The sequence below is a fragment of the Biomphalaria glabrata genome, chromosome 13, assembly GCF_947242115.1.
Source record: "Biomphalaria glabrata chromosome 13, xgBioGlab47.1, whole genome shotgun sequence".
NCBI classification, from domain to species: domain Eukaryota; kingdom Metazoa; phylum Mollusca; class Gastropoda; family Planorbidae; genus Biomphalaria; species Biomphalaria glabrata.
In genome coordinates, this window is record NC_074723.1 from 27,040,043 (window position 1) to 27,060,042 (window position 20,000).

At 34.4% G+C, this 20,000-nt stretch overlaps 1 protein-coding gene across 10 annotated transcripts in view; it reads right to left on the bottom strand.

The window, feature by feature from the left end:
• LOC106077817 (glutamic acid-rich protein-like) overlaps positions 1-20,000 on the bottom strand; it is a 95,583-nt gene that overhangs the window by 64,860 nt on the left and 10,723 nt on the right. For 2 of the 10 annotated variants that reach the window (XM_056009292.1, XM_056009293.1), the window contains exons 1-3: positions 5,278-7,135; positions 3,328-3,472; positions 897-1,113 (exon numbers count right to left, since the gene is read on the bottom strand). The gene's annotated coding sequence lies outside the window, so the exon portion shown is untranslated. Of the gene's footprint in view, positions 1-896; positions 1,114-3,327; positions 3,473-5,277; positions 7,136-8,446; positions 12,555-16,453; positions 16,495-17,557; positions 17,682-20,000 lie in introns of those variants that run through there. The other 8 variants (XM_056009289.1, XM_056009284.1, XM_056009287.1 and 5 more) reach the window with 7 other exon arrangements.

Below are 20,000 nucleotides of genomic sequence, written 5' to 3' on the forward strand. Positions count from 1 at the left end.
ATAGATAGATAGATAGATAGATAGATAGATAGATAGATAGATAGATAGATAGAAAGACAGATAGATAGATAGATAAATAGATAGATAGATAGATAGATAGATAGATAGATAGTTTTGTTAAGCAAGAAGTGAAGTACGTCAACCATTAACGAGCTAAAACAGACTTCGGGAAATATTCTCTTGATAGATATATTCTCTTGATAGATATATAATTAGTTGATTAGTTACATAACATGGGCGTAGCTAGGTTTGTTTTTTGGAGGGGGAGCGCTGTGAGCTACCCCAGCGGGGTAATCATTATTTCCGGTATTGAAACTTAAAATTCTACTAATTCTGAAGTATCTACAGTGCATCATTTTGCTACTTTTTTATTAAATAATTGCAGGTCAAATATCTAATATTATTAATGAAGCTCATCATTTGGTATAAATTGATTTAGTTTTTTATTGGAGCTGGGATAAAACCACAAAACCCAATTTGGCTACGTTCATGGAATTTAGTGGTTGTAGCTTTGCTTTTCTTTTTATTGAAAGGGGGGTTTAACCTCAAAACCCTCCTTAGCTATGCAAATGAAATTTGGTGACTGTCGTTTGCTTAATTAATTTTTTAATTGAAGAGGGTTAAACTAAAAATCTCTTAGGCTGCGCTTATGGAATTCGTTGAATGTAATCTGCTTTACATTGTATTGAAAAGAAGATTTTCTCAAGCCCCCATCGGCAACACTGTAATAACATTCAAATCTTCCCTGGAATAAAATAAAAACAGTCAAAAAATTTCATTTCATGGGGGGATAAGGTTTGAATCCCCGAACCCGCCTCCTGGCTACGCCAATATCTATTTCTATATCTTCTATATCTATATATAACTTTATCATGACTACAAACTGTTTTCCTTACCAGACTTGGTGTCGTTTTAGTTTTACGTCCAACAATACTCAACAAACTGAATGTTGTTCAAGCGAGTTGTACGTCCAACAATACTCAACAAACTGAATGTTGTTCAAGCGAGTTGTACGTCCAACAATACTCAACAAACTGAATGTTGTTCAAGCGAGTTGTACGTCCAACTTCATAGGTTGCTCTTTCTGCAATTTGAAAGGAATCTTGGACTTGGCTGAAATGTTTCGCAATATTTTAGTTTCAATTTCAACTGTTTTACATTAAATAAATCATTGACAACTAAATGAAACTGTGTTAACAACATCACACACTTAGTCCTCATTACATTACAAAACAACATCACACACTTAGTCCTCATTACATTACAAAACAACATCACACACTTAGTCCTCATTACATTACAAAACAACATCACACACTTAGTCCTAATTACATTACAAAACAACATCACACACTTAGTCCTAATTACATTACAAAACAACATCACACACTTAGTCCTAATTACATTACAAAACAACATCACACACTTAGTCCTAATTACATTACAAAACAACATCACACACTTAGTCCTAATTACATTACAAAACAACACCACACACTTAGTCCTAATTACATTACAAAACAACACCACACACTTAGTCCTAATTACATTACAAAACAACACCAAACTACAGGGGGCGTATCTAGGGTATAGGATACACTGCACGCAGCTCCTCATTATGCTGTAAAAAAAAAACACTTCATTTACTACTATAATTATGTCTTACGTACTTGCTTGTTGGCTAAAATGTATTATCGGAATCAATCTTTCTACCAGTTCTTGTTCAATGACCGAAAGTACAAAAAAATTAAGTCGTAACTTTGTCATTTTTGATCCAGAATAATTGTTGAAATACTTTAGTTGTAGCTGTTTAGCCCTTGTCTCACTGCAACTGTGGTTTTAAACCAGTCTCCAATGATGTTGTTGAAGTACACTGCTTTTGCGGCCCTCTTATAGAGGCTCTGAATTACTTTTATGATGTTTTTATTGACGTTGTACTTTCCCAGTGTGGCATCAACCAAAGTGTCCCGAGACATTCGCTATCGAAAGCTTTCTTGAAATCAATAAAGACCATGATAAAGTCAATTTGGTTTGGGATGTTCTCCGTTGGGACTGTGCCCTGAGCTTATTTGCGACTTATTCTGGCATCGTCATGTGTTTGTCAGCAATAGACTTAGAATTACTTAGACTTACTTAGACTTACTTAGACTTAGGTCCTCCCGCGCCGTTCGGCGCATTGGGCGGCAAGCTGTCTCCATAAAGATCTGTCACTGGCAATGTCTGAAGCCTCCTCCCACCTGGTGTCCACTGTTCTGAGGTCCTCCATGAAGGTGTGTCGCCAACTATTACGCCGAACTGGGAGTCAAACACTTAGTGAGGTTCTGACAGAGCGTCGCAGGAGGTTTGTGGGACATGTTCTACGTCAAAATGAATTGGTTGATATAACAATGGGGTATATTGTTATTTTTGATAGCTTCCATAAACGCTTAATATATTATTTCGAATTATGTGGCTAGTATTACACACTCAAGTTAGCAAAGATCTTTTTATAAAAGTTGGGCTATGCAAATCACGTTCACATGACTGACATTAAGTATGGCTCCACAGGACTGACATTAAGTATGGCTCCACAGGACTGACATTAAGTGTGGCCCCACAGGACTGACATTAAGTATGGCCCCACAGGACATTTAGGCACCGGCCCAATGTCGATATAGCCAGTCCGCCCTTACCTAGAAGCAGCGAGATTTTTCTAAAATGAATTTAAACTAAAAATAATCATGCTGGTGTACAGCTTACATTTCATTTGGAATGTTGGACCTTAACGAAGTGGCAAAATATATTTTTTAAAAATATATAAATTTCAAATACATTAGCTTGTGTTTGTTCCTACACGAACTATGTGTAGTTTTTACAAAAAGGATAGGATAATAGGCCTACATATTTGGGGGAAAGTAAAATGCCCATCACCACTTGATGACCGTGCGGCCCACACAACTCGCACATTACTAGTTACGCCACTGCAAAAACAAACGAACAAATAAAGCTACAACACTGTGTTTATACCCAACGTTTGGATGATTACAAGGGTCCAACTATCTCTAATAAGTACCTGACGTTAGTTGAGTCAAGTAAAGCCAAGCGGTCGTTGTGGTGGCTACAATACTCCCTCTTTAATAGTTGGACAAAGAAACAGATGACCTTTATATCATCTGCCCTTCAGATTACAACGTCTGATAGTGGTACTTTTTAATAAATGATTAAGGTTTAGAGCTTTTATGTTTTGTATTTGCTTCTAAATAATATATGGAACTTAAATTATTATGATTTAGTAATGAAATTAAATTTTTATCAGTATTGTTTGTTGTTTATTTTTTAAATTCTAACCTTCTCTTTTGAAGAACCACTTGGTCAAAATCAGAGAGGGAACCTAATGTGACTAATTGGGGGAAGAGTTTGTAATAGAATCTCCTTAAGAATAAAGCGTCATCGGGAATGTCCAAAGTCTCTGTGTACACAACGTCACCAGCATCTGAAACAGTGGAATACGAGGCTTGACAGTACTGCATTTTTAAAGCATCGATTGTAATAGATCTGAATACGCTAAAAGACAATGTACTTTATTGAGATTGTTGTTTATTACTTAACATATTCAAAGATGACGCATTAGTGTAGAACTCGGTTTTATATCTATAATAAAATAAATATGAAATTGAATAAACAAGATTTAAAAATCGAAATTTGGAAAGTATAAATGTATATATATATATATATATATATATATATATACATATATGACTAATTAAGCTTCAAATTTGTATTTCAAAAGCGAATTTAGAATTCCTGACTTACATTCTTTCATTAGACTTCACCCGAAAGGTTACACATCTCTCTATTTCTAGATCTAAAACTCTAAGATGATAGAACTTCTCTTCGCAAAGATAGTTTTATACTTTAACACAAGAACATACTAATTATAGTCCATTCTTTTCATATTTTAATCAAATTAACATTCTCATTTGTTTTTCTAAAGCATTTTTCATACATCCTTCGCTAGGATTTAGATCTAGATATAATTTTAAGAAATACACTTTGCGCAGATAGTTTTTTTACTATGACACATGAAAATACAAAAGAAGGTCCATTGATTTCATCATATAATAAAATTAACCTTCAAATTTGTGTTTCAAAACAATATTTTACATACATTAGTTCTTTATATCTTTGACTACAGATTTCCTGACGAACATTCTTACATTACCGTAATATTACACATCTTTCCATCCCTTGATCTAAAACTCTAATTCAACTCTAAGATGATAAAACTTTCTCTTCGCACAGATAGTTTTATACTTTAACACATGAGCATACTAATTATAGTTCATTCATTTCATATTTTGATCAAATTAACTTTCAAATTTGATTTTCTAAAGCATTTTAAATAGAATACATTCGTTTACGAAAACTGCGAAGCCGAGTTGAGATAGGCCTAGATCTATATTCATTCATGAATCGCGTACTAAAAATTGTTTCGTTTAATTGTTCACTTTATAATCCTATTCATTTAACAAAGCTATCGCTCTTTTCGTTTTTAATAGATATGAATGTATCGGCTTCGGGTAAACCAATTTTCGATTAACTAATTTTATTTTCGTAGCGAAAGAGAAAAAAATTGAAAGGATCATTAGCTAAGTTTAAAATACATCTAAATCCAACCCACTATATATAGATATACATAGATATATAGATACATATAATAAATACATATATATATTGTTATAAACCTGGTGGTGGCACAGATGGGGGTAGTGGTGTGTGTAATCAGCCGACGCAAATCGCCCCAGGCCAGCGCTAGACGAGCGGTCAACCGAGATGAGTATCAACATGACGGTTTGGGAAGGATCGGCGTCGTGAACAGAGCTCAGGGGCGTCACGGGTGATGTAGTCATATGACCACCCAGAATGGTCGAGCGACGTTCTGCCCAGTTCTAGAAGGCCAGCAGGGACCCTATATAAAGAGCGAAGGTATCAGAGACGATCAGTCACAACTTCCCGATCTACAGTTCGTTACGACGGCTCAGTACAAGTCCGAGATGAGACAGAGAGACCATTGCAAGAGTTGATACGGCGGTACGGCTATTAACGGAGAGATATTTGTACAGTCATGTGTTAGTGCTGCCAATTGTTTCCACACCAACTGTCTTTGTAACCTTGTTTTTTCTACCAGCTTTTGTACAATTAACGAAATTTGTTTGTCGTAAATATGTCATCTGTCGATCGAAAGTAATTCTTGATCAACTGAAGTTTAGAACTATTTCGCTATATAGCCACACTTACCACAGCTGTCAGAAATATGCAAATCAAGATGGCGATATTCAAGACTGATTCATCTAGCGAAAAAGTTTTTTATAAAACGCTAGATCTCAACAATCCTTGTTTCGTTAGTTAGAGGCTTCTGAAGGAACAGCGACAACCGTTGAAGTCTCTTTCTATTCATAGGAATATAGTTTTTGTCAATATTTCTATGAATACCATCAAGTTTTTTTTCATCTGATGATTCAATAGTAGGGAAAGCGACACAAATTCATACCGCATCATAATATTGCTAAAATTGGATGATAATTTCTAGAAGAATTTGGTTCAATGAAAAAAAAAAATTCAACTTGTAGCTCTTATATGTGTGTTTCTACAGAATCTTCGTGCATTTGCCTGGTATTTTTTTCATGCAGCCAATATTGCACACATTTTGGAAGTTTAATCCAGCCTTGACATGTCAGGTGTAGGCTACTGTCCAATAAAAATGAAATTTTAAAAAATTGTTTCACTTGCTGTAGGATTTGATTTCGTAATCATCCAAAATTACAATAAACTCGTTTTATATTTGTGTGGACATTTACGCTTTCGTAGTGGAACTAAGCTTGGTTTGAAGCACATGTTATGTCAGAAGTGGTTTGTTCTTGGATAATGGTTTCATCAAATCTAAGAAATTGCTTTCATTTTTGACCCTCCACTACTTCTTTAACTTGTTTGCGATGTCCACGGAGTGCCAAAAAATAATTTTTGTTTAGTAATACATCCACTTTCTCAAAACTTTGGCATTAGCTGGAAAAAGGAGACTTTCCAAAGCTTTCTGGTCTGTCCTATTGCTAATTTTGTGTTTACATTTCAACATTACAATGATCTCGAGATGAAACAAAAAATGCGCCGAAAATAAAAGTCAAAATGTAAAAATATGGGCATTGAAATTGATAAGAAGTAGTGAATTCTTTCCAGAATGACTTAAACTAAAAAGAATCACAATGAAATGAAAATAAGCTACAAAAGTTAAATAGAGTCAAGAGGCATATTAATAAAATCTAGATTTAGATGAAACCCGTGGACTGAACAATTTAATTAAAAAAAAATGTACCAACACAACTTTGTCCTTTGTTTTGGTGAACAATGAACAATGAATGTACCATGTGACTATGAAGAAAGTGTAAAAGTGCGTTGGTTTCAGAGCTTTAAACAAATGTAAATAAATTGATTCAAGATAATCTGCAGCTTAAATGGAAGCATATAAGGAAGGAAGCATATAGGAGAAAAACAAAGCAGCGAAATAAATACATTTGTTAGTGTTTCTTCCTTTGTTTTACAAATGTGTAGTTTTTACTGACCAATTTTATCCTCGGCTTGATGCCCTTCATCACTTGATGCCCTGTGCGGCCCGCACCACCCGAAAACTGCTAGCTACGCCACTGGTCCTAGCACCTACACTGTTCAGTATCATGTTCTCTGCTATGCTGACAGATGCATTCACAAATAGAGAAATCAGCGGGATAGATACACTATACAGAGTTGATGGTGGCCTATTCCGAGGCGGCTCAAAGCAAAGTCGAAATTACAAACCAGCAGTAATGAGGGACTTGCTATTGGCTGACGACTGTGCCCTAAATGCCTACTCTGAAAATGATCTGCAGAGCATCGTCAGTGACTATAAACGCAGTGGACAGAATCACAGATCTTGTCAGCACACTCTCCAGAAACGGAAAGATCGATATTGAAATCGACCTGCATGTCGCCAAGGCCAGTGCATCCTTTGGCAGACTGTCTAAAAACGCCTGGAACAGACGAGGTATCACCAAAAATATAAAGCTAGGGATCTATCGAGTTGTCATCCTCCCTACATTGCACGTTGGAGGAACTATAGATATATATATAGATAGATATTTAAATACATAGGTGTGGATTCAATACGAATAGGCATATATATATATATATATATATATATTTAGAGAGAGAGAGAGAGAGAGAGAGAGAAACGTGAATATATATATATTAAAATATACTAGTCTACCGGCAGCGTAGCAAACGCTACTTTGCAAGTCCGACCTTAGGCCACTGCAAACTATGCGACCGCACTTTTATAAAACCCGCACTTTCATATGACCCGCGCTAATTCAAGGTGTATAAATTGTTAAATTATTAAATTATCTTATATAATACATACGCTACATCAAAAAAATAATAATTACGTCCTACGTGTCATCTATCTAGTAATGCATGTTAACCAATAACTTAAATTCTGCCAAGTCACTGGCTGGCTCAGGCAACCCCATCCATGCTCTAATAGCACTAGGGAAGAAGGAGCATTTGAACAAATTGTCCTAGCATATTGAACGAGGAATGTGCCTTTATCTTTGTGTATTTCTGAGTATTTTATTAAATTTTGTTTTTGTATTTGAAGATTATAGTTCAGTGTTTTATGTATAATACTTTACTTTCTGTCCTGAAGGCTTTCAAAATTTAGTGATTTTACTAAAGGTAGTCAAATGTGAATATTCGTTTGTTATGAATCTCACTGCTCTATTTTGTGCATATTCTATTATTGGCCTAACCAAGGTTAAATAACATTTGAGTTTTATGTTCTTATTTGATTTATAGAAATTTCTTGTAATAAACCCTAATGCTTTGTTTTATAACACCTAGGTATTTTGCGTTTTTAGTCTGTGTTACTGGTCAACTGCTGTTTCTTATTAGGTCTAAATATTTTACACATTATCAGAAAGTCTAAGCGTTTTTTTTTTATGAGATTGATTACATTCAAATATTAACCCTGTAAAATCTAAAACATATATTATGAGGATAGTCTCACGAAATCTTCAAAGCTTCAGATTATGATCTTGCAATTGGTTAGATAGAAAAAAAATCAATGGTTTTAAAAAAGTTAAATTTATGTGGCAAACTTGTCTTTTTGTTATTTTAAAGAATGGTAATACAAGAATATCAGTTTGCAAGAATAAATGGAAAATATATGATAAGATTTATACCATTTATACAACAATTAAACCATCCTCAAAATATTTTAGACAAAATGTAAATTATATCAATCCGTAAATTATATGGCAGTGTCTCCCATTTATTTTTCTTGCGATTATGCAAGTCGATGTCTACCATATGTTGTATAAGTACTCTTCAAGACTTTTCTGTTACTGTTGTAACATTTTTAACATAACAATGAACATACATGTATTGAACAGCTTATTAAACACACACATCACACATGATAAAAGATTTCCACATCATAAAACAAATTAATGCTCATCCTTTTCGCATATCTGCAATGAAACTCACAATTTTAAAATGGTGGAAATTGGGAATCTCCAATGTTGCATGGCCTATTAAAACCGAAAAATAATTTGGCGGACATTATGTGCAATGACGCCTCGCTTTGAAAAGGATTGGTTTCTAGGAAGTCATATACAAAGTGTGAATTTTGTTTTAAAAAAAAAACGGAGTTCGCTGCTTTTTTTATTATTATTATTATTTTAGCACTTTAGAGCCAACAGTTTTATTTCTACGTAATTTGATCTACACTTCTATTACATTGGATTGCTTAATTTCGGGAAGATATTTCCCCTCTTGATAATATACATTGTTTTCAAACAAAAAATGAACTTTATATTTCATTGTCTGTGTTCGAGTGTTGAACAAATGCGTCGCCTACAATAATTACGATTCTTGTTCAGCTTGGTATTGTCCCTTGTCTTAACTATTGTTATTTAAGATGTCTTCGAGTCCGAAGATTATTGAGTAATGCAGTATTTTCCGTGGCTACGCAGCCCTAGCTGTGACCTACATATTTTGCCACATCCAGGGCAGGCGTAAATAAAACATCATATTAAATGTTATAGCACATCTCTGGTGTCTGTTTTTCATTTAAGCAGCTCTACGAGTCGAGTCAATAATAGCTTGTTGTTGCTATCAACAGTCAATAACTAATTAAGGTCATCAAATTGAAATAACCTGATGGATAGTTTGACATTTATCAAAATGCCTAGGTATATTTAATATTCAGCCCAGGCGGTCAAAAGGGTAAAAAAACAAATGCCAACTTTGAAGGATAGAAGAGTGAAAGTGGTTTCTCAATGTTCACACGCCTTGCAATAGAAGCCAATAAGAGGCCGAAGTAAGGTGAGACTGATCTTAGCGACCCAAAACAAAACACATATACAGTTCTAAGGGTTCAGGCAAGGACAGTGACAGAGATTTCTTGACAGTGGCATCACTAGGTGGTACGGGGAGTGTGTGCCTCACCGGGTGACAACCATCAGATATACACACACACACACATATATATATATATATATATATATATATATATATATATATATATATATATATATATATATATATATGTGTGTGTGTGTGTGTATGTGTGTGTATATATATGCGTGTTTTTTATGTCATAGACTTTGGTCATATGCAATCATGGATCCGTGGAGAAGGCGTGTCTACTGAGATCACCAGCCCGTGCTCCAATCCCAAAGAGTTTCTTGCTATAGTCTGTATGCTTGTCTTGACAGACAGAATAGGTCGTTTTGTAAACATACTTCGAGCTGAAGCCTAGCATAACATTATTCGACTTAGCACCGATTTCATTTTGATCTTTCTTCACTTGATGCCAGAATTCTTTCACTGATCTTTTTTTCGGAATTTTTTTTAAGGCTAGGTTTTTTATCTGATATCTCCATCAGTATCACTTGCTGCTGGATGGAAAGATTGTCACTTATAATATTTTTCATTTGAACGGAAATATTATGAAGCGTTTTGTTATGTCGCTTAAGTACAGAAACTATGATTTTAAGACATGACTCAACATGACTCAAGGGGGTATAAATCAAAATGAAAAGCTACTTTTGGTTCTAAATTGTTCATATCCTCTAAGATAAACTTGGAAAAGAGAGGGGGAAAAAAAGAAAGATCCAGGCACAGATTCATAAAAAATGAGTCACAAGTGAACCACTTGGCATGGCTTCAAGTACCACCAGTGAAACAATGGTTTGATAAATACTGATCAAAGTCTTTCTTCTTTTTTTTTTTTTTTTTTTTCTCATTTTCTTTTTTTTTTTTTTTCTTTTCTTTTTTAGCAAAAGTCGTTGGCAACAATACTGATTCCAAAAGTGATTTAGAAGGAGATATTTCAACGCGATTCTTCTACCATCTTACATCAGAACAAAACACTAGTTTCTTCACTTCTTGATGAAACTTTATTTGATCTGTAATCTTCTTTCTACCAGAAAAGTGCATTTAGATTCAAAAATGAGTTTCTGAAGCTCAAAAGTGCAGGATGACGCTTGACGTTTTGACGATCGTCATCGAAGATTAAGGATGAGGAGAATATTAGTATATGTAATTAATCTTCATTACATTCTGATCTTTCATTCTTTCAAACGTTTTTTCTACCCTAGAATACTCTCTTCCTATAATTAGTGGAAAGACAGTACACACCGCCAAAGGGCAGCTAGGGAGTCTTGGGGAGCGCTGTAAGCTCCCCCCAGTGGGGTCCTAGGCGAAGCCCCGGAACCAAGCATTATCTCCGTTATTTTAAACTTTAAAAATGCATATTCTGAGGTATCTACAGTGCAATTAGCCTGCTACTCTTCCACTAAAAGAATAAAAAACCAAATCTGCTATTCAATGGAGTCCAGCGACTGGTAGAAAATGGTAAAATGCTTTACTTTTTGTATTGGAGGGGGAAGGGTAACCACAAAACCCCTTTTGGCTACGCCCAAGAAATTTGGAAACTGTAGTTTGCTTACGTTGGCTGCACTGGGGAAGTAAGTAAGAAATACGCAGAAATTCGTCATTATTGTTTAGGAGGCCGCAGCACACCATTTTCTGTAATAGTAGGACTAACTCTGTGACTAACTCTGTGACTAACTCTGTGACTAAGTCTGTGACTAAGTCTGTGGTTAGTAGGATAAAAATAACTACCAACTAGAAGTACACACCGGCTACGCCCGTTGATTTGTTCCCTGGCTTTATATTGTTTCTTCTACTTCTTAAATAGTAATAAACGGTACCTAACATACTTTTTTTTAGCACGTGAATTGATGAGTTATGAAATTTTAAGGCCCGCTCTTTGTTTCCTTCTCTCTCTATCTTTCTCATTCTCTCTTTTTTCTATGGAACTCCCATTTTGTTTTTTTTTAACCTGCGCATCATAATTTCTCCGTCATAGACTTTTGACTTCATTTGGAAAGACCGGCTTCATAATGCTCCCCCCCCCCCAACACATATATGCCCTCATATTTTTGACCCGTTAACATTAGTAGCAACTTTGCTTAACCTCCCCCTTCCCCGTTCAAATACAAAAAGTTAGTCCTTCATACACTATGTCTTTTCTTCGGCTTTCTCAATTCAATTTATATTATATTTCAACCTTGATTATATAGCGTTGATCTCATTCCGTTTGAATGTAGCGAAATAACAATAGATCTATTTTGTTTTAAATAGTGATACATATTAACGTTCCTTGTTTTCTCTCTCTCTCTCTCTCTCTTTCTCTCGCTCGCTCTCTCTCTCTTTCTCTCGCTCTCTCTCTCTCGCTTTCTCTCGCTCTCTCTCTCTCGCTTTCTCCCTCTTATTAATGATATTACGATTGGTTTTGTTTCTTCATTTAGACCGTGTCTAAGAGGAAGCGGAAATGACGTTAGGAATATTTTTAAAAATGATTTGAAATACAGATTTGTGATATTTTTTGAATGCTGTATATGCAGACAGCGTCATTTTGGGAAGTACCGAAAATAAAATACAAAGGTTTGATAGAAAGCTTGCAGTTTCTCGCGAATAGCGGTCCACAGGCTGGGAACATATCAAATCTGGTTCTTAATGAGCACCTAGGAGGTAAAAAGAACAAATGTATGAAATTTCATGCGACTTCGAACGACAGTTTAAGAGATCCTGTGATCAATGAGTCAGTTAGTCGTATTTTACAAATGCATAATAGATATGGGTTAAAGGAATTACAAATGAATTAGAATTGCACAGCGGTGTTAAAAAAACAAAACAAAAACAATTTGGTGTGAAAACAAAATGAATAAGAACATATGTGAAAATAAATGTTCTAGCAACAAGTTGAACCCACTTATTAGAATTGAATAATGTCACACAATGTTTTTTTTTCACATGATTCCAAAATGTGCCTCTTCTGTACAATACAACAGTAGTTTTAACTACTTAAGACACACACATACACATTTATATATTGATAGATTGTGTGTGTTTGTGTGCGTATTTATAATTAAGATACACATTTTATATTATTCAGGACTGTCATTTTCAAGATGAGTCTGAAAAAAAATAATGCAATCCTATGATATGAGTTATTACCTCTAACATAATAATACATAATAATACATAATAATACATAATAATACATAATAATACATAATAATACATAATAATACATAATAATACATAATAATACATGGTATAAAAACCACAAAACAAAATAAAATCAAGACAATGCAAACGAAAACCAAATTTTGTTACAAAACCTTTTCAAGAAGAAAGAGGAGACACACTGGCAATTTTTTGTCTGATTATGAAGTATTGGTTAGGGTTTCGATCAGTGTTAGGGTTTAGATCAGTGTTTCTCAGGGTTAGGGTTTAGATCAGTGTTAGGGTTTAGATCAGTGTTTCTCAGACTTTTGACAACTATGTACCCCTTTTAGAATTGGTATTGAATGCTGAGTATGTTGAAAAACATCGTCATTCACGACCTGATCTTTAGGATCTCTAAGAACTAAGACAACACCGACTATTATACAAAAATAGAATGAAATTATTTTGAATGTGAATTAAAACTTATTATTAATTTATTTAAATTTATTAACTTAAAATAATAAATGGATCGAAATCAGTATAGTTAATGAGGTGCTACGCGTACCCCCTCCAAACTCTTCCCAACCCCTGTGGGTACGTGTTCCCACTTTGGAAACACTGTGTTAAATAAATTAGCACTATCACTAGCTTCTGTTAGAGGATTATCTTAATAATTAGCACTATCGCTAGCTTCTGTTAGAGGATTATCTTAATAATTAGCACTATCGCTAGCTTCTGTTAGAGGATTATCTTAATAATTAGCACTATCGCTAGCTTCTGTTAGAGGATTATCTTAATAATTAGCACTATCGCTAGCTTCTGTTAGAGGATTATCTTAATAATTAGCACTATCGCTAGCTTCTGTTAGAGGATTATCTTAATAATTAGCACTATCGCTAGCTTCTGTTAGAGGATTATCTTAATAATTAGCACTATCGCTAGCTTCAGATAGAGGATTATCTTAATAATTAGCACTATCGCTAGCTTCAGATAGAGGATTATCTTAATAATTAGCACTATCGCTAGCTTCTGTTAGAGGATTATCTTAATAATTAGCACTATCGCTAGCTTCAGATAGAGGATTATCTTAATAATTAGCACTATCGCTAGCTTCAGATAGAGGATTATCTTAATAATTAGCACTATCGCTAGCTTCTGTTAGAGGATTATCTTTATAATTAGCACTATCGCTAGCTTCTGTTAGAGGATTATCTTTGGCGAAACCTTTACTTTACTTAATTTTATTTACTGATATTTCGATTCCATGTGAAAAGGATATCTGATCAAAGAGATCATTTTAGAAGTTCTAAAAGTCATTTCGCTAGATAATTTGTTCAGTAATAATTTAAAAAAAACTGTCGAATTTCGAATCACACTTTTTTGAAACAAATTATAGCCGTTACGTCCAGCTTCTCAATGTTGTTGACTTATCGTTTTGAAATAACTGCATGCATTTCATAAGGATGTCAGTTTACATAATTAGAGTCAAACTGCTTCAATTGTAACGTGATTGTTGTATTAAATCTTGGTAATTAACTGAGTTTACATGCAAGTTCAGGACCAGACTTGGGACAGAGCAGGCGGAGCTACTGGGGCTTCCAAAAGAAAGTTGCTTCTACAAAAGAAATTTTTCAAATTTGAAAATTGTGAAGATTCAAAATATTTATGTTTTTTTTAAAATCTTTTTGAGTTGTTTTTTTTACCGACTGTTACGATTGACAACTATTTTTGTAGAAGCTTTTTCAATCCTTTCGTCATCTCAACGCCTAATTCAGGTTGCTAGCAATACCTGATCCCAGGTAGGTAAATTCCTGCACCACCGTAAGGGTGTCCCTGTGGCATTTTACGTCTCGGGAGACAATCTTTTCCCTTTACAACTTCTTGTGCTACTAAAGAGGCCAATCCTTTATACACAACTGTGGTCACAGGTTGGGCATATGTAATCGACAGACGCCTTTGCATTTTCAGCGTTCTTTCTGCTGCTATTGTGTATGGCATCTGCAATCCGAGACCTTTCCTTTATGCTCTCTCTTTCCATATGGCTCTATCTAGTGCTACTTTTTCCCAGGTGCTAGTGTCGATTTTGAAAAGGTTCATGTGGCGTTTGCATACATCCGTAAGGTTGTGATTTTCGATAATTACCACGGGTACTTTAGTGACTTCTGGTACCAGAATTTTAGTCTTTGTGAGATTTATTGTAAGACTGAACTCTTGACATGCATCTGCCAAAGCATTTAATAGCCATTGTAATCTTTCTTGTGAATAGGTGGTGAGTGCCACATCCCAAATAAAGAAACGCCGGTTTTTTTTATTTGACTTTAAGTCGAGCCAGACAAAAAGGCGTCCCTCGGATCTACTGTGGATGTATACTTTATTTTCCAGGGATTTAAAGATATACAAGCATACATTGTCTACCCCAGTGTTTCCAGGGATTTAAAGATATACAAGCATACATTGTCTACCCCAGTGTTTCCAGGGATTTAAAGATATACAAGCATACATTGTCTACCCCAGTGTTTCCAGGGATTTAAAGATATACAAGCATACATTGTCTACCCCAGTGTTTCCAGGGATTTAAAGATATACAAGCATACATTGTCTACCTCAGTGTTTCCAGGGATTTAAAGATATATTTATAAGCATACATTCTCTACCTCAGTGTTTCCAGGGATTTAAAGATATATTTACAAGCATACATTCTCTACGCCAGTGTTTCCAGGGATTTAAAGATATATTTACAAGCATACATTCTCTACGCCAGTGTTTCCAGGGATTTAAAGATATATTTACAAGCATACATTCTCTACGCCAGTGTTTCCAGGGATTTAAAGATATATTTACAAGCATACATTGTCTACCCCAGTGTTTCCAAACTTTTGATTTATGTGTAGCCCTTTTATAATTCTTGTAATGCTCGTCTCCCCCACACTTTAATATATTAACAGAACATAATAACTGAGTATTCAAAAAATCAGTTAATAAGGTGCAACGCATACCCCCGTCCAAAGTCTTCCCGTACCCCACTGCTCTACGCTGAGCTAGCGGAGGGAGTCAAACCCAAGAAACGGCCTCGGGTGTGATATCCAAGATGTCTTCTTGCGAGGACTAAAGGCATCAATTTGAAGGAAATCTTGCAAGATCTGCTGTTCGATGGAGAAGAACGTGGTCGAGAGCAAAAGTGGACAAAGACAAGAGAGTGAGAAAGAATGCTGCCCTCTTAGATAGCCCTAAAACAGGTGGCAAATTTTTTGCCTCAAAATTTTGGTCGGATTCAAGAAAAACTAAAACTAGTGATACATCAATCAAGACAGAAGAAGCCATATTAGTCTTGGCAACTTTGTCTTGGTTATGAAGAGTCCGCTTGTTGCTTGCTCGTAATATATAAATGCATTTCTGGATGGAATTGGGTTAACCCAGGGTCTTATCTTTCAAAGACTCAAAATATACACAATTTTTTTTTCGAATAAAAAAATGCACATTAAATAATTTTATTTATTTAAATAAGGATTAAAATTATAAGTACTTTATTTCTTTCTTCTAAAATATGGCTTGCTTTTAATAAGTTGATTTTTATTTAAGCTTTCCAAAATGTGTAAGGCGTCCACAAAATTACTGTCCCTGAAGATCCGCATACTTAAGATCCTGCGCCTTCTAATGTGAATAGCAATTGTAGGCTTAATTAAAAGAATCTTTTAAAAGAGTAAGCATAATGACCAAAGGATTTCCTGAAACATGGTCCAACATGGCTCTTGATCGAGTGAGAACAAACGTGAATACTTCATCCAATATATAGTTTATTACAAGTTTATTTATTTATTTCAGGTCAAATATCTTGTATGGTAATTTGAAAGGGTAAACAACTTACTTAGCCTTTTTCTGCATTTTCTAAAATACTGTTTCTAGGCTCTGTGAGGAAAAAATAAATAAATAAATAAATAAATAAATATATATATATATATATATATATATATATATATATATATATATATATATATATAAAGTATATATATATATATATATATATATATATATATAAAGTTGTACTAATTGGTCTATCACTTAGTTAATAAAGAATCATGTAGGTCGCAGATGGGGTTACGTAGCCTCGGTAAATAGTGCATTCCTCATTAATCTGATTATTATCATTTAATAATCATTGTTGCGAAATAACTTTTCTGAGGTCTTTTTATATAATTATAGGAAAAAAACAAGAAATTAAAAAAAAGAAAACAAGAAATCAAAATACAGGAAACTTGCTCTAGCAAATGTTAGCAACGAGCCTGGAGCCAAGAGAAGCTTCCTGGTGGATGAAAGGGTAAATAGACATTTAAACGTTAACTAATAAGAAAGCGGTTCAATCTGATATTGGTCGACTCTTAAGTTGACCAGCAGTGCAGAAGTAATGGGGATAGAAGCAGACGTGAAGAGACGGAACAAGATTTAAATTCTAGTTTGAAGTCTACTACACATTGTCTTTGTGCACACTTCACTGGGTGCTCTCAGTCACGTTTGTTGTTGTTGTTGTTGTTGTTGGTTTTATTAATTTTCGGAAGTTGTCTCAGAATTTAACAAAAAATGATTAACTCCAGGTCCAAACCTCCTGCAAGATCGATGGAGATAGAAACATGGTTCGAACTCGGGACTATTGACACGATAGCTAAGCGTCCATAAGAAACAACCATTTTGCCACTTTCGTAATTTAGCTTACAGTTTAGATTTGTAGTGATGTCAGCTCATTTGCATTTTGGTTAACAAACTATAATATCTCCAAAGCTTTCTCATTTTTGTTCACACTAGATTTGTAAGAATAGTTCAGGTTATGCATATGATGTTTTTTAGCCTCATTATTTGTATAGCAGAAATAGCTAAATTTACTTTTTTTTTTTGCCTAATCATGTAAATACATGTACATTAATTAGTATTATCGACATAGTTAATGAAGCTACTAGATACTTCCTATTTCACTTACCAAACAAGACGTCCGATGAGCTATGTTACTACAATGTTCCACAAATTCGCTGTTGCTTAAACGTGTCGTACTTCCAACTTCAACTGCTGCTCTCTCTGCGACTTTGAACGATTCTTTCACATCACTGAAAAAATAAAATATCTTAAGGTAATGTGGTGACACGGTTACTGTGTGGTCAACCGTGACACACGGTCAAATGTTGAGTATCGAGAGTTAGGGGACTTGGGGGAAGTGACTAGTGTGTAAACACGAGAGAGAGAAAGGTCAGCGAGTGAAGCAAGAGATCTGTACATAACGTTGCCGTGTAGATGTTTTGTTAAAATGATCCACAATTAAAAGACACTTGAAACGTAAAAGGACTTGTTTCTTCACAACTGGCGACCACGACGAGATACGACGAGGCACAAGTAAGTGGAAATGTCGATGTACAAAATATTAGAGAAGCGGGCAAGGAAAATGGCCTGCAAGGCGAAGAACTTGAAAAGTTCATTACACTAAAAATAACACAGGAGGAAGAAAGGGAAGAAAGGAGATTTAATAGGGAAGAATCCAAAAAGAAAGAAGAAGATAGTAGAAGGAAGGAACTCTTACAACTAGAAGAATCCAAAAAGAAAGAAGAATATATTAGAAGGAAGGAAATTTTACAACTAGAACTAAAACTTAAAGAAAAGAAAGACAAAGAACAGCAAAATGAAAAGGAGGAACATCTTTTCTAGAAAAATTACTTAAAATCTTATCTATAGAATGTATTTATTAATAAGAATACAATACAAATAAAAATATAATGTACTACATAGATTAAATATCCATTATAAATGCTTCGCTCCTACAAATATTTCACTGTAGGACACTATTGCTTCCATGTATTTCAGATTTACGTTGAAATCGATTTCTTCCATTGAATCTAGGTACAGTGCATATGATTACACAAGATGTTCCTCTATATCAATCAAGTTTAACTTCATGATGTTAGACTTACAAGTGTTGAAAATCCGTTTTCGTGACGTAACATGTCATTTCGTTTGATCCACTAGTAGTTCATTTATTTAAAACCTAATATCATCATAATTTCAAAATGAATTTATTCATAATTGATCCACAGATGATAGTCAACAAATTAATATCATCGAGCCAATATAGGGGGCGCTTTTATTTGAGACGACTTTTGTTATCTCCCATCGAGAACAAAATGCTGAAAGTTTTTAGGTTTGTAGAAATTGATTTTACTAACAGAAGGTTTTCATCAAATAGTCGTTTTGAAGATATATTAGAATACAATTTGATGATGTATCTTCAATTTTTCTGGTTAACTATTGTGGCACCACACAAGATCTGTTGTGGGTCTTTCTTCATTCCTCTTTGTATTTTGCCTTGGATTGAATCTCTTTAAACTGCAGGCCTGTTCAATCTTTTATGTTGTCTTCCCATCGCTTTCTCTGTCTGACTTTTCTTCTTTTTCCTGGAACTTTTCCTTGTAAATAATTTCCTATTATATATACTTACTAGACATATGTTACCCGCGACCCGCGGGTCTTTATTTGCGCATTACTTTCGATATAGTCACTGAGAGTGTTTTGTAAACAATTAAACGAAATAATAATGTAATAAGTAAAGCGAATGTGTCAATGTAAAAATAGTGTGAATGAAGCTATCAAATCAAAATAGCTAATAGGCTTAAATCCATTTTTTTTTTCAAATTAAAACATTTGCTTGTAGGCCTACATATATTTGATTAAAATTTGGAATGAATAGACTAAATTTTGTATGTTCATGTGTATAAAGTAGATCTTGAGGTAGACATAGATCAAAATCTACACTAATCTAGAGTTAAAAAGGGCTTTTATAGAGTTCATTCTGTGCTGTGCATGCGTGAACTTTTTTCATGAATGAATATAGGCCTATCTCAACACGGCTACGCAGCTTTAGCGAACAGCTAACGAATGTATTAAAAAATGCTTTAGAAAAACAAATTTGAATGTTAATTTGATTAAAATATGAAATGAATGGACAATAATTAGTATGTTTATGTGTTAAAGCATAAAACTATCTTTGCGAAAAGAAGTTTTATCATCTTAGAGTTCAATAAGAGTTTTAGACCTAGGCCTATGAATAGACTCAGTAGAGAGATGTGTTAATGTGTAACCATTTGGTAATAGTAATGTCTAATGAAAGAATGTTCGCCAGGAAATCTGTAGCCACAGATATCAGGAACTAATTTATGTAAAAAATGCTTTTGAATAATCTAGTGGATTGGATTTAGATGTATGTTAAACGTAGCTAATGATCCTTTCACGTTATTCCTCTTTCGCTACGAAAATTAGTTTTGCGAAAATGGGTTTACCCGAAGTCGATACATTCTTATCTATTAAAAACGAAAAGAGCGATACCTTTGTTAAATGAATGGGATTATAAAGTGAACAATTAAACGAAATAATTTTTAGTA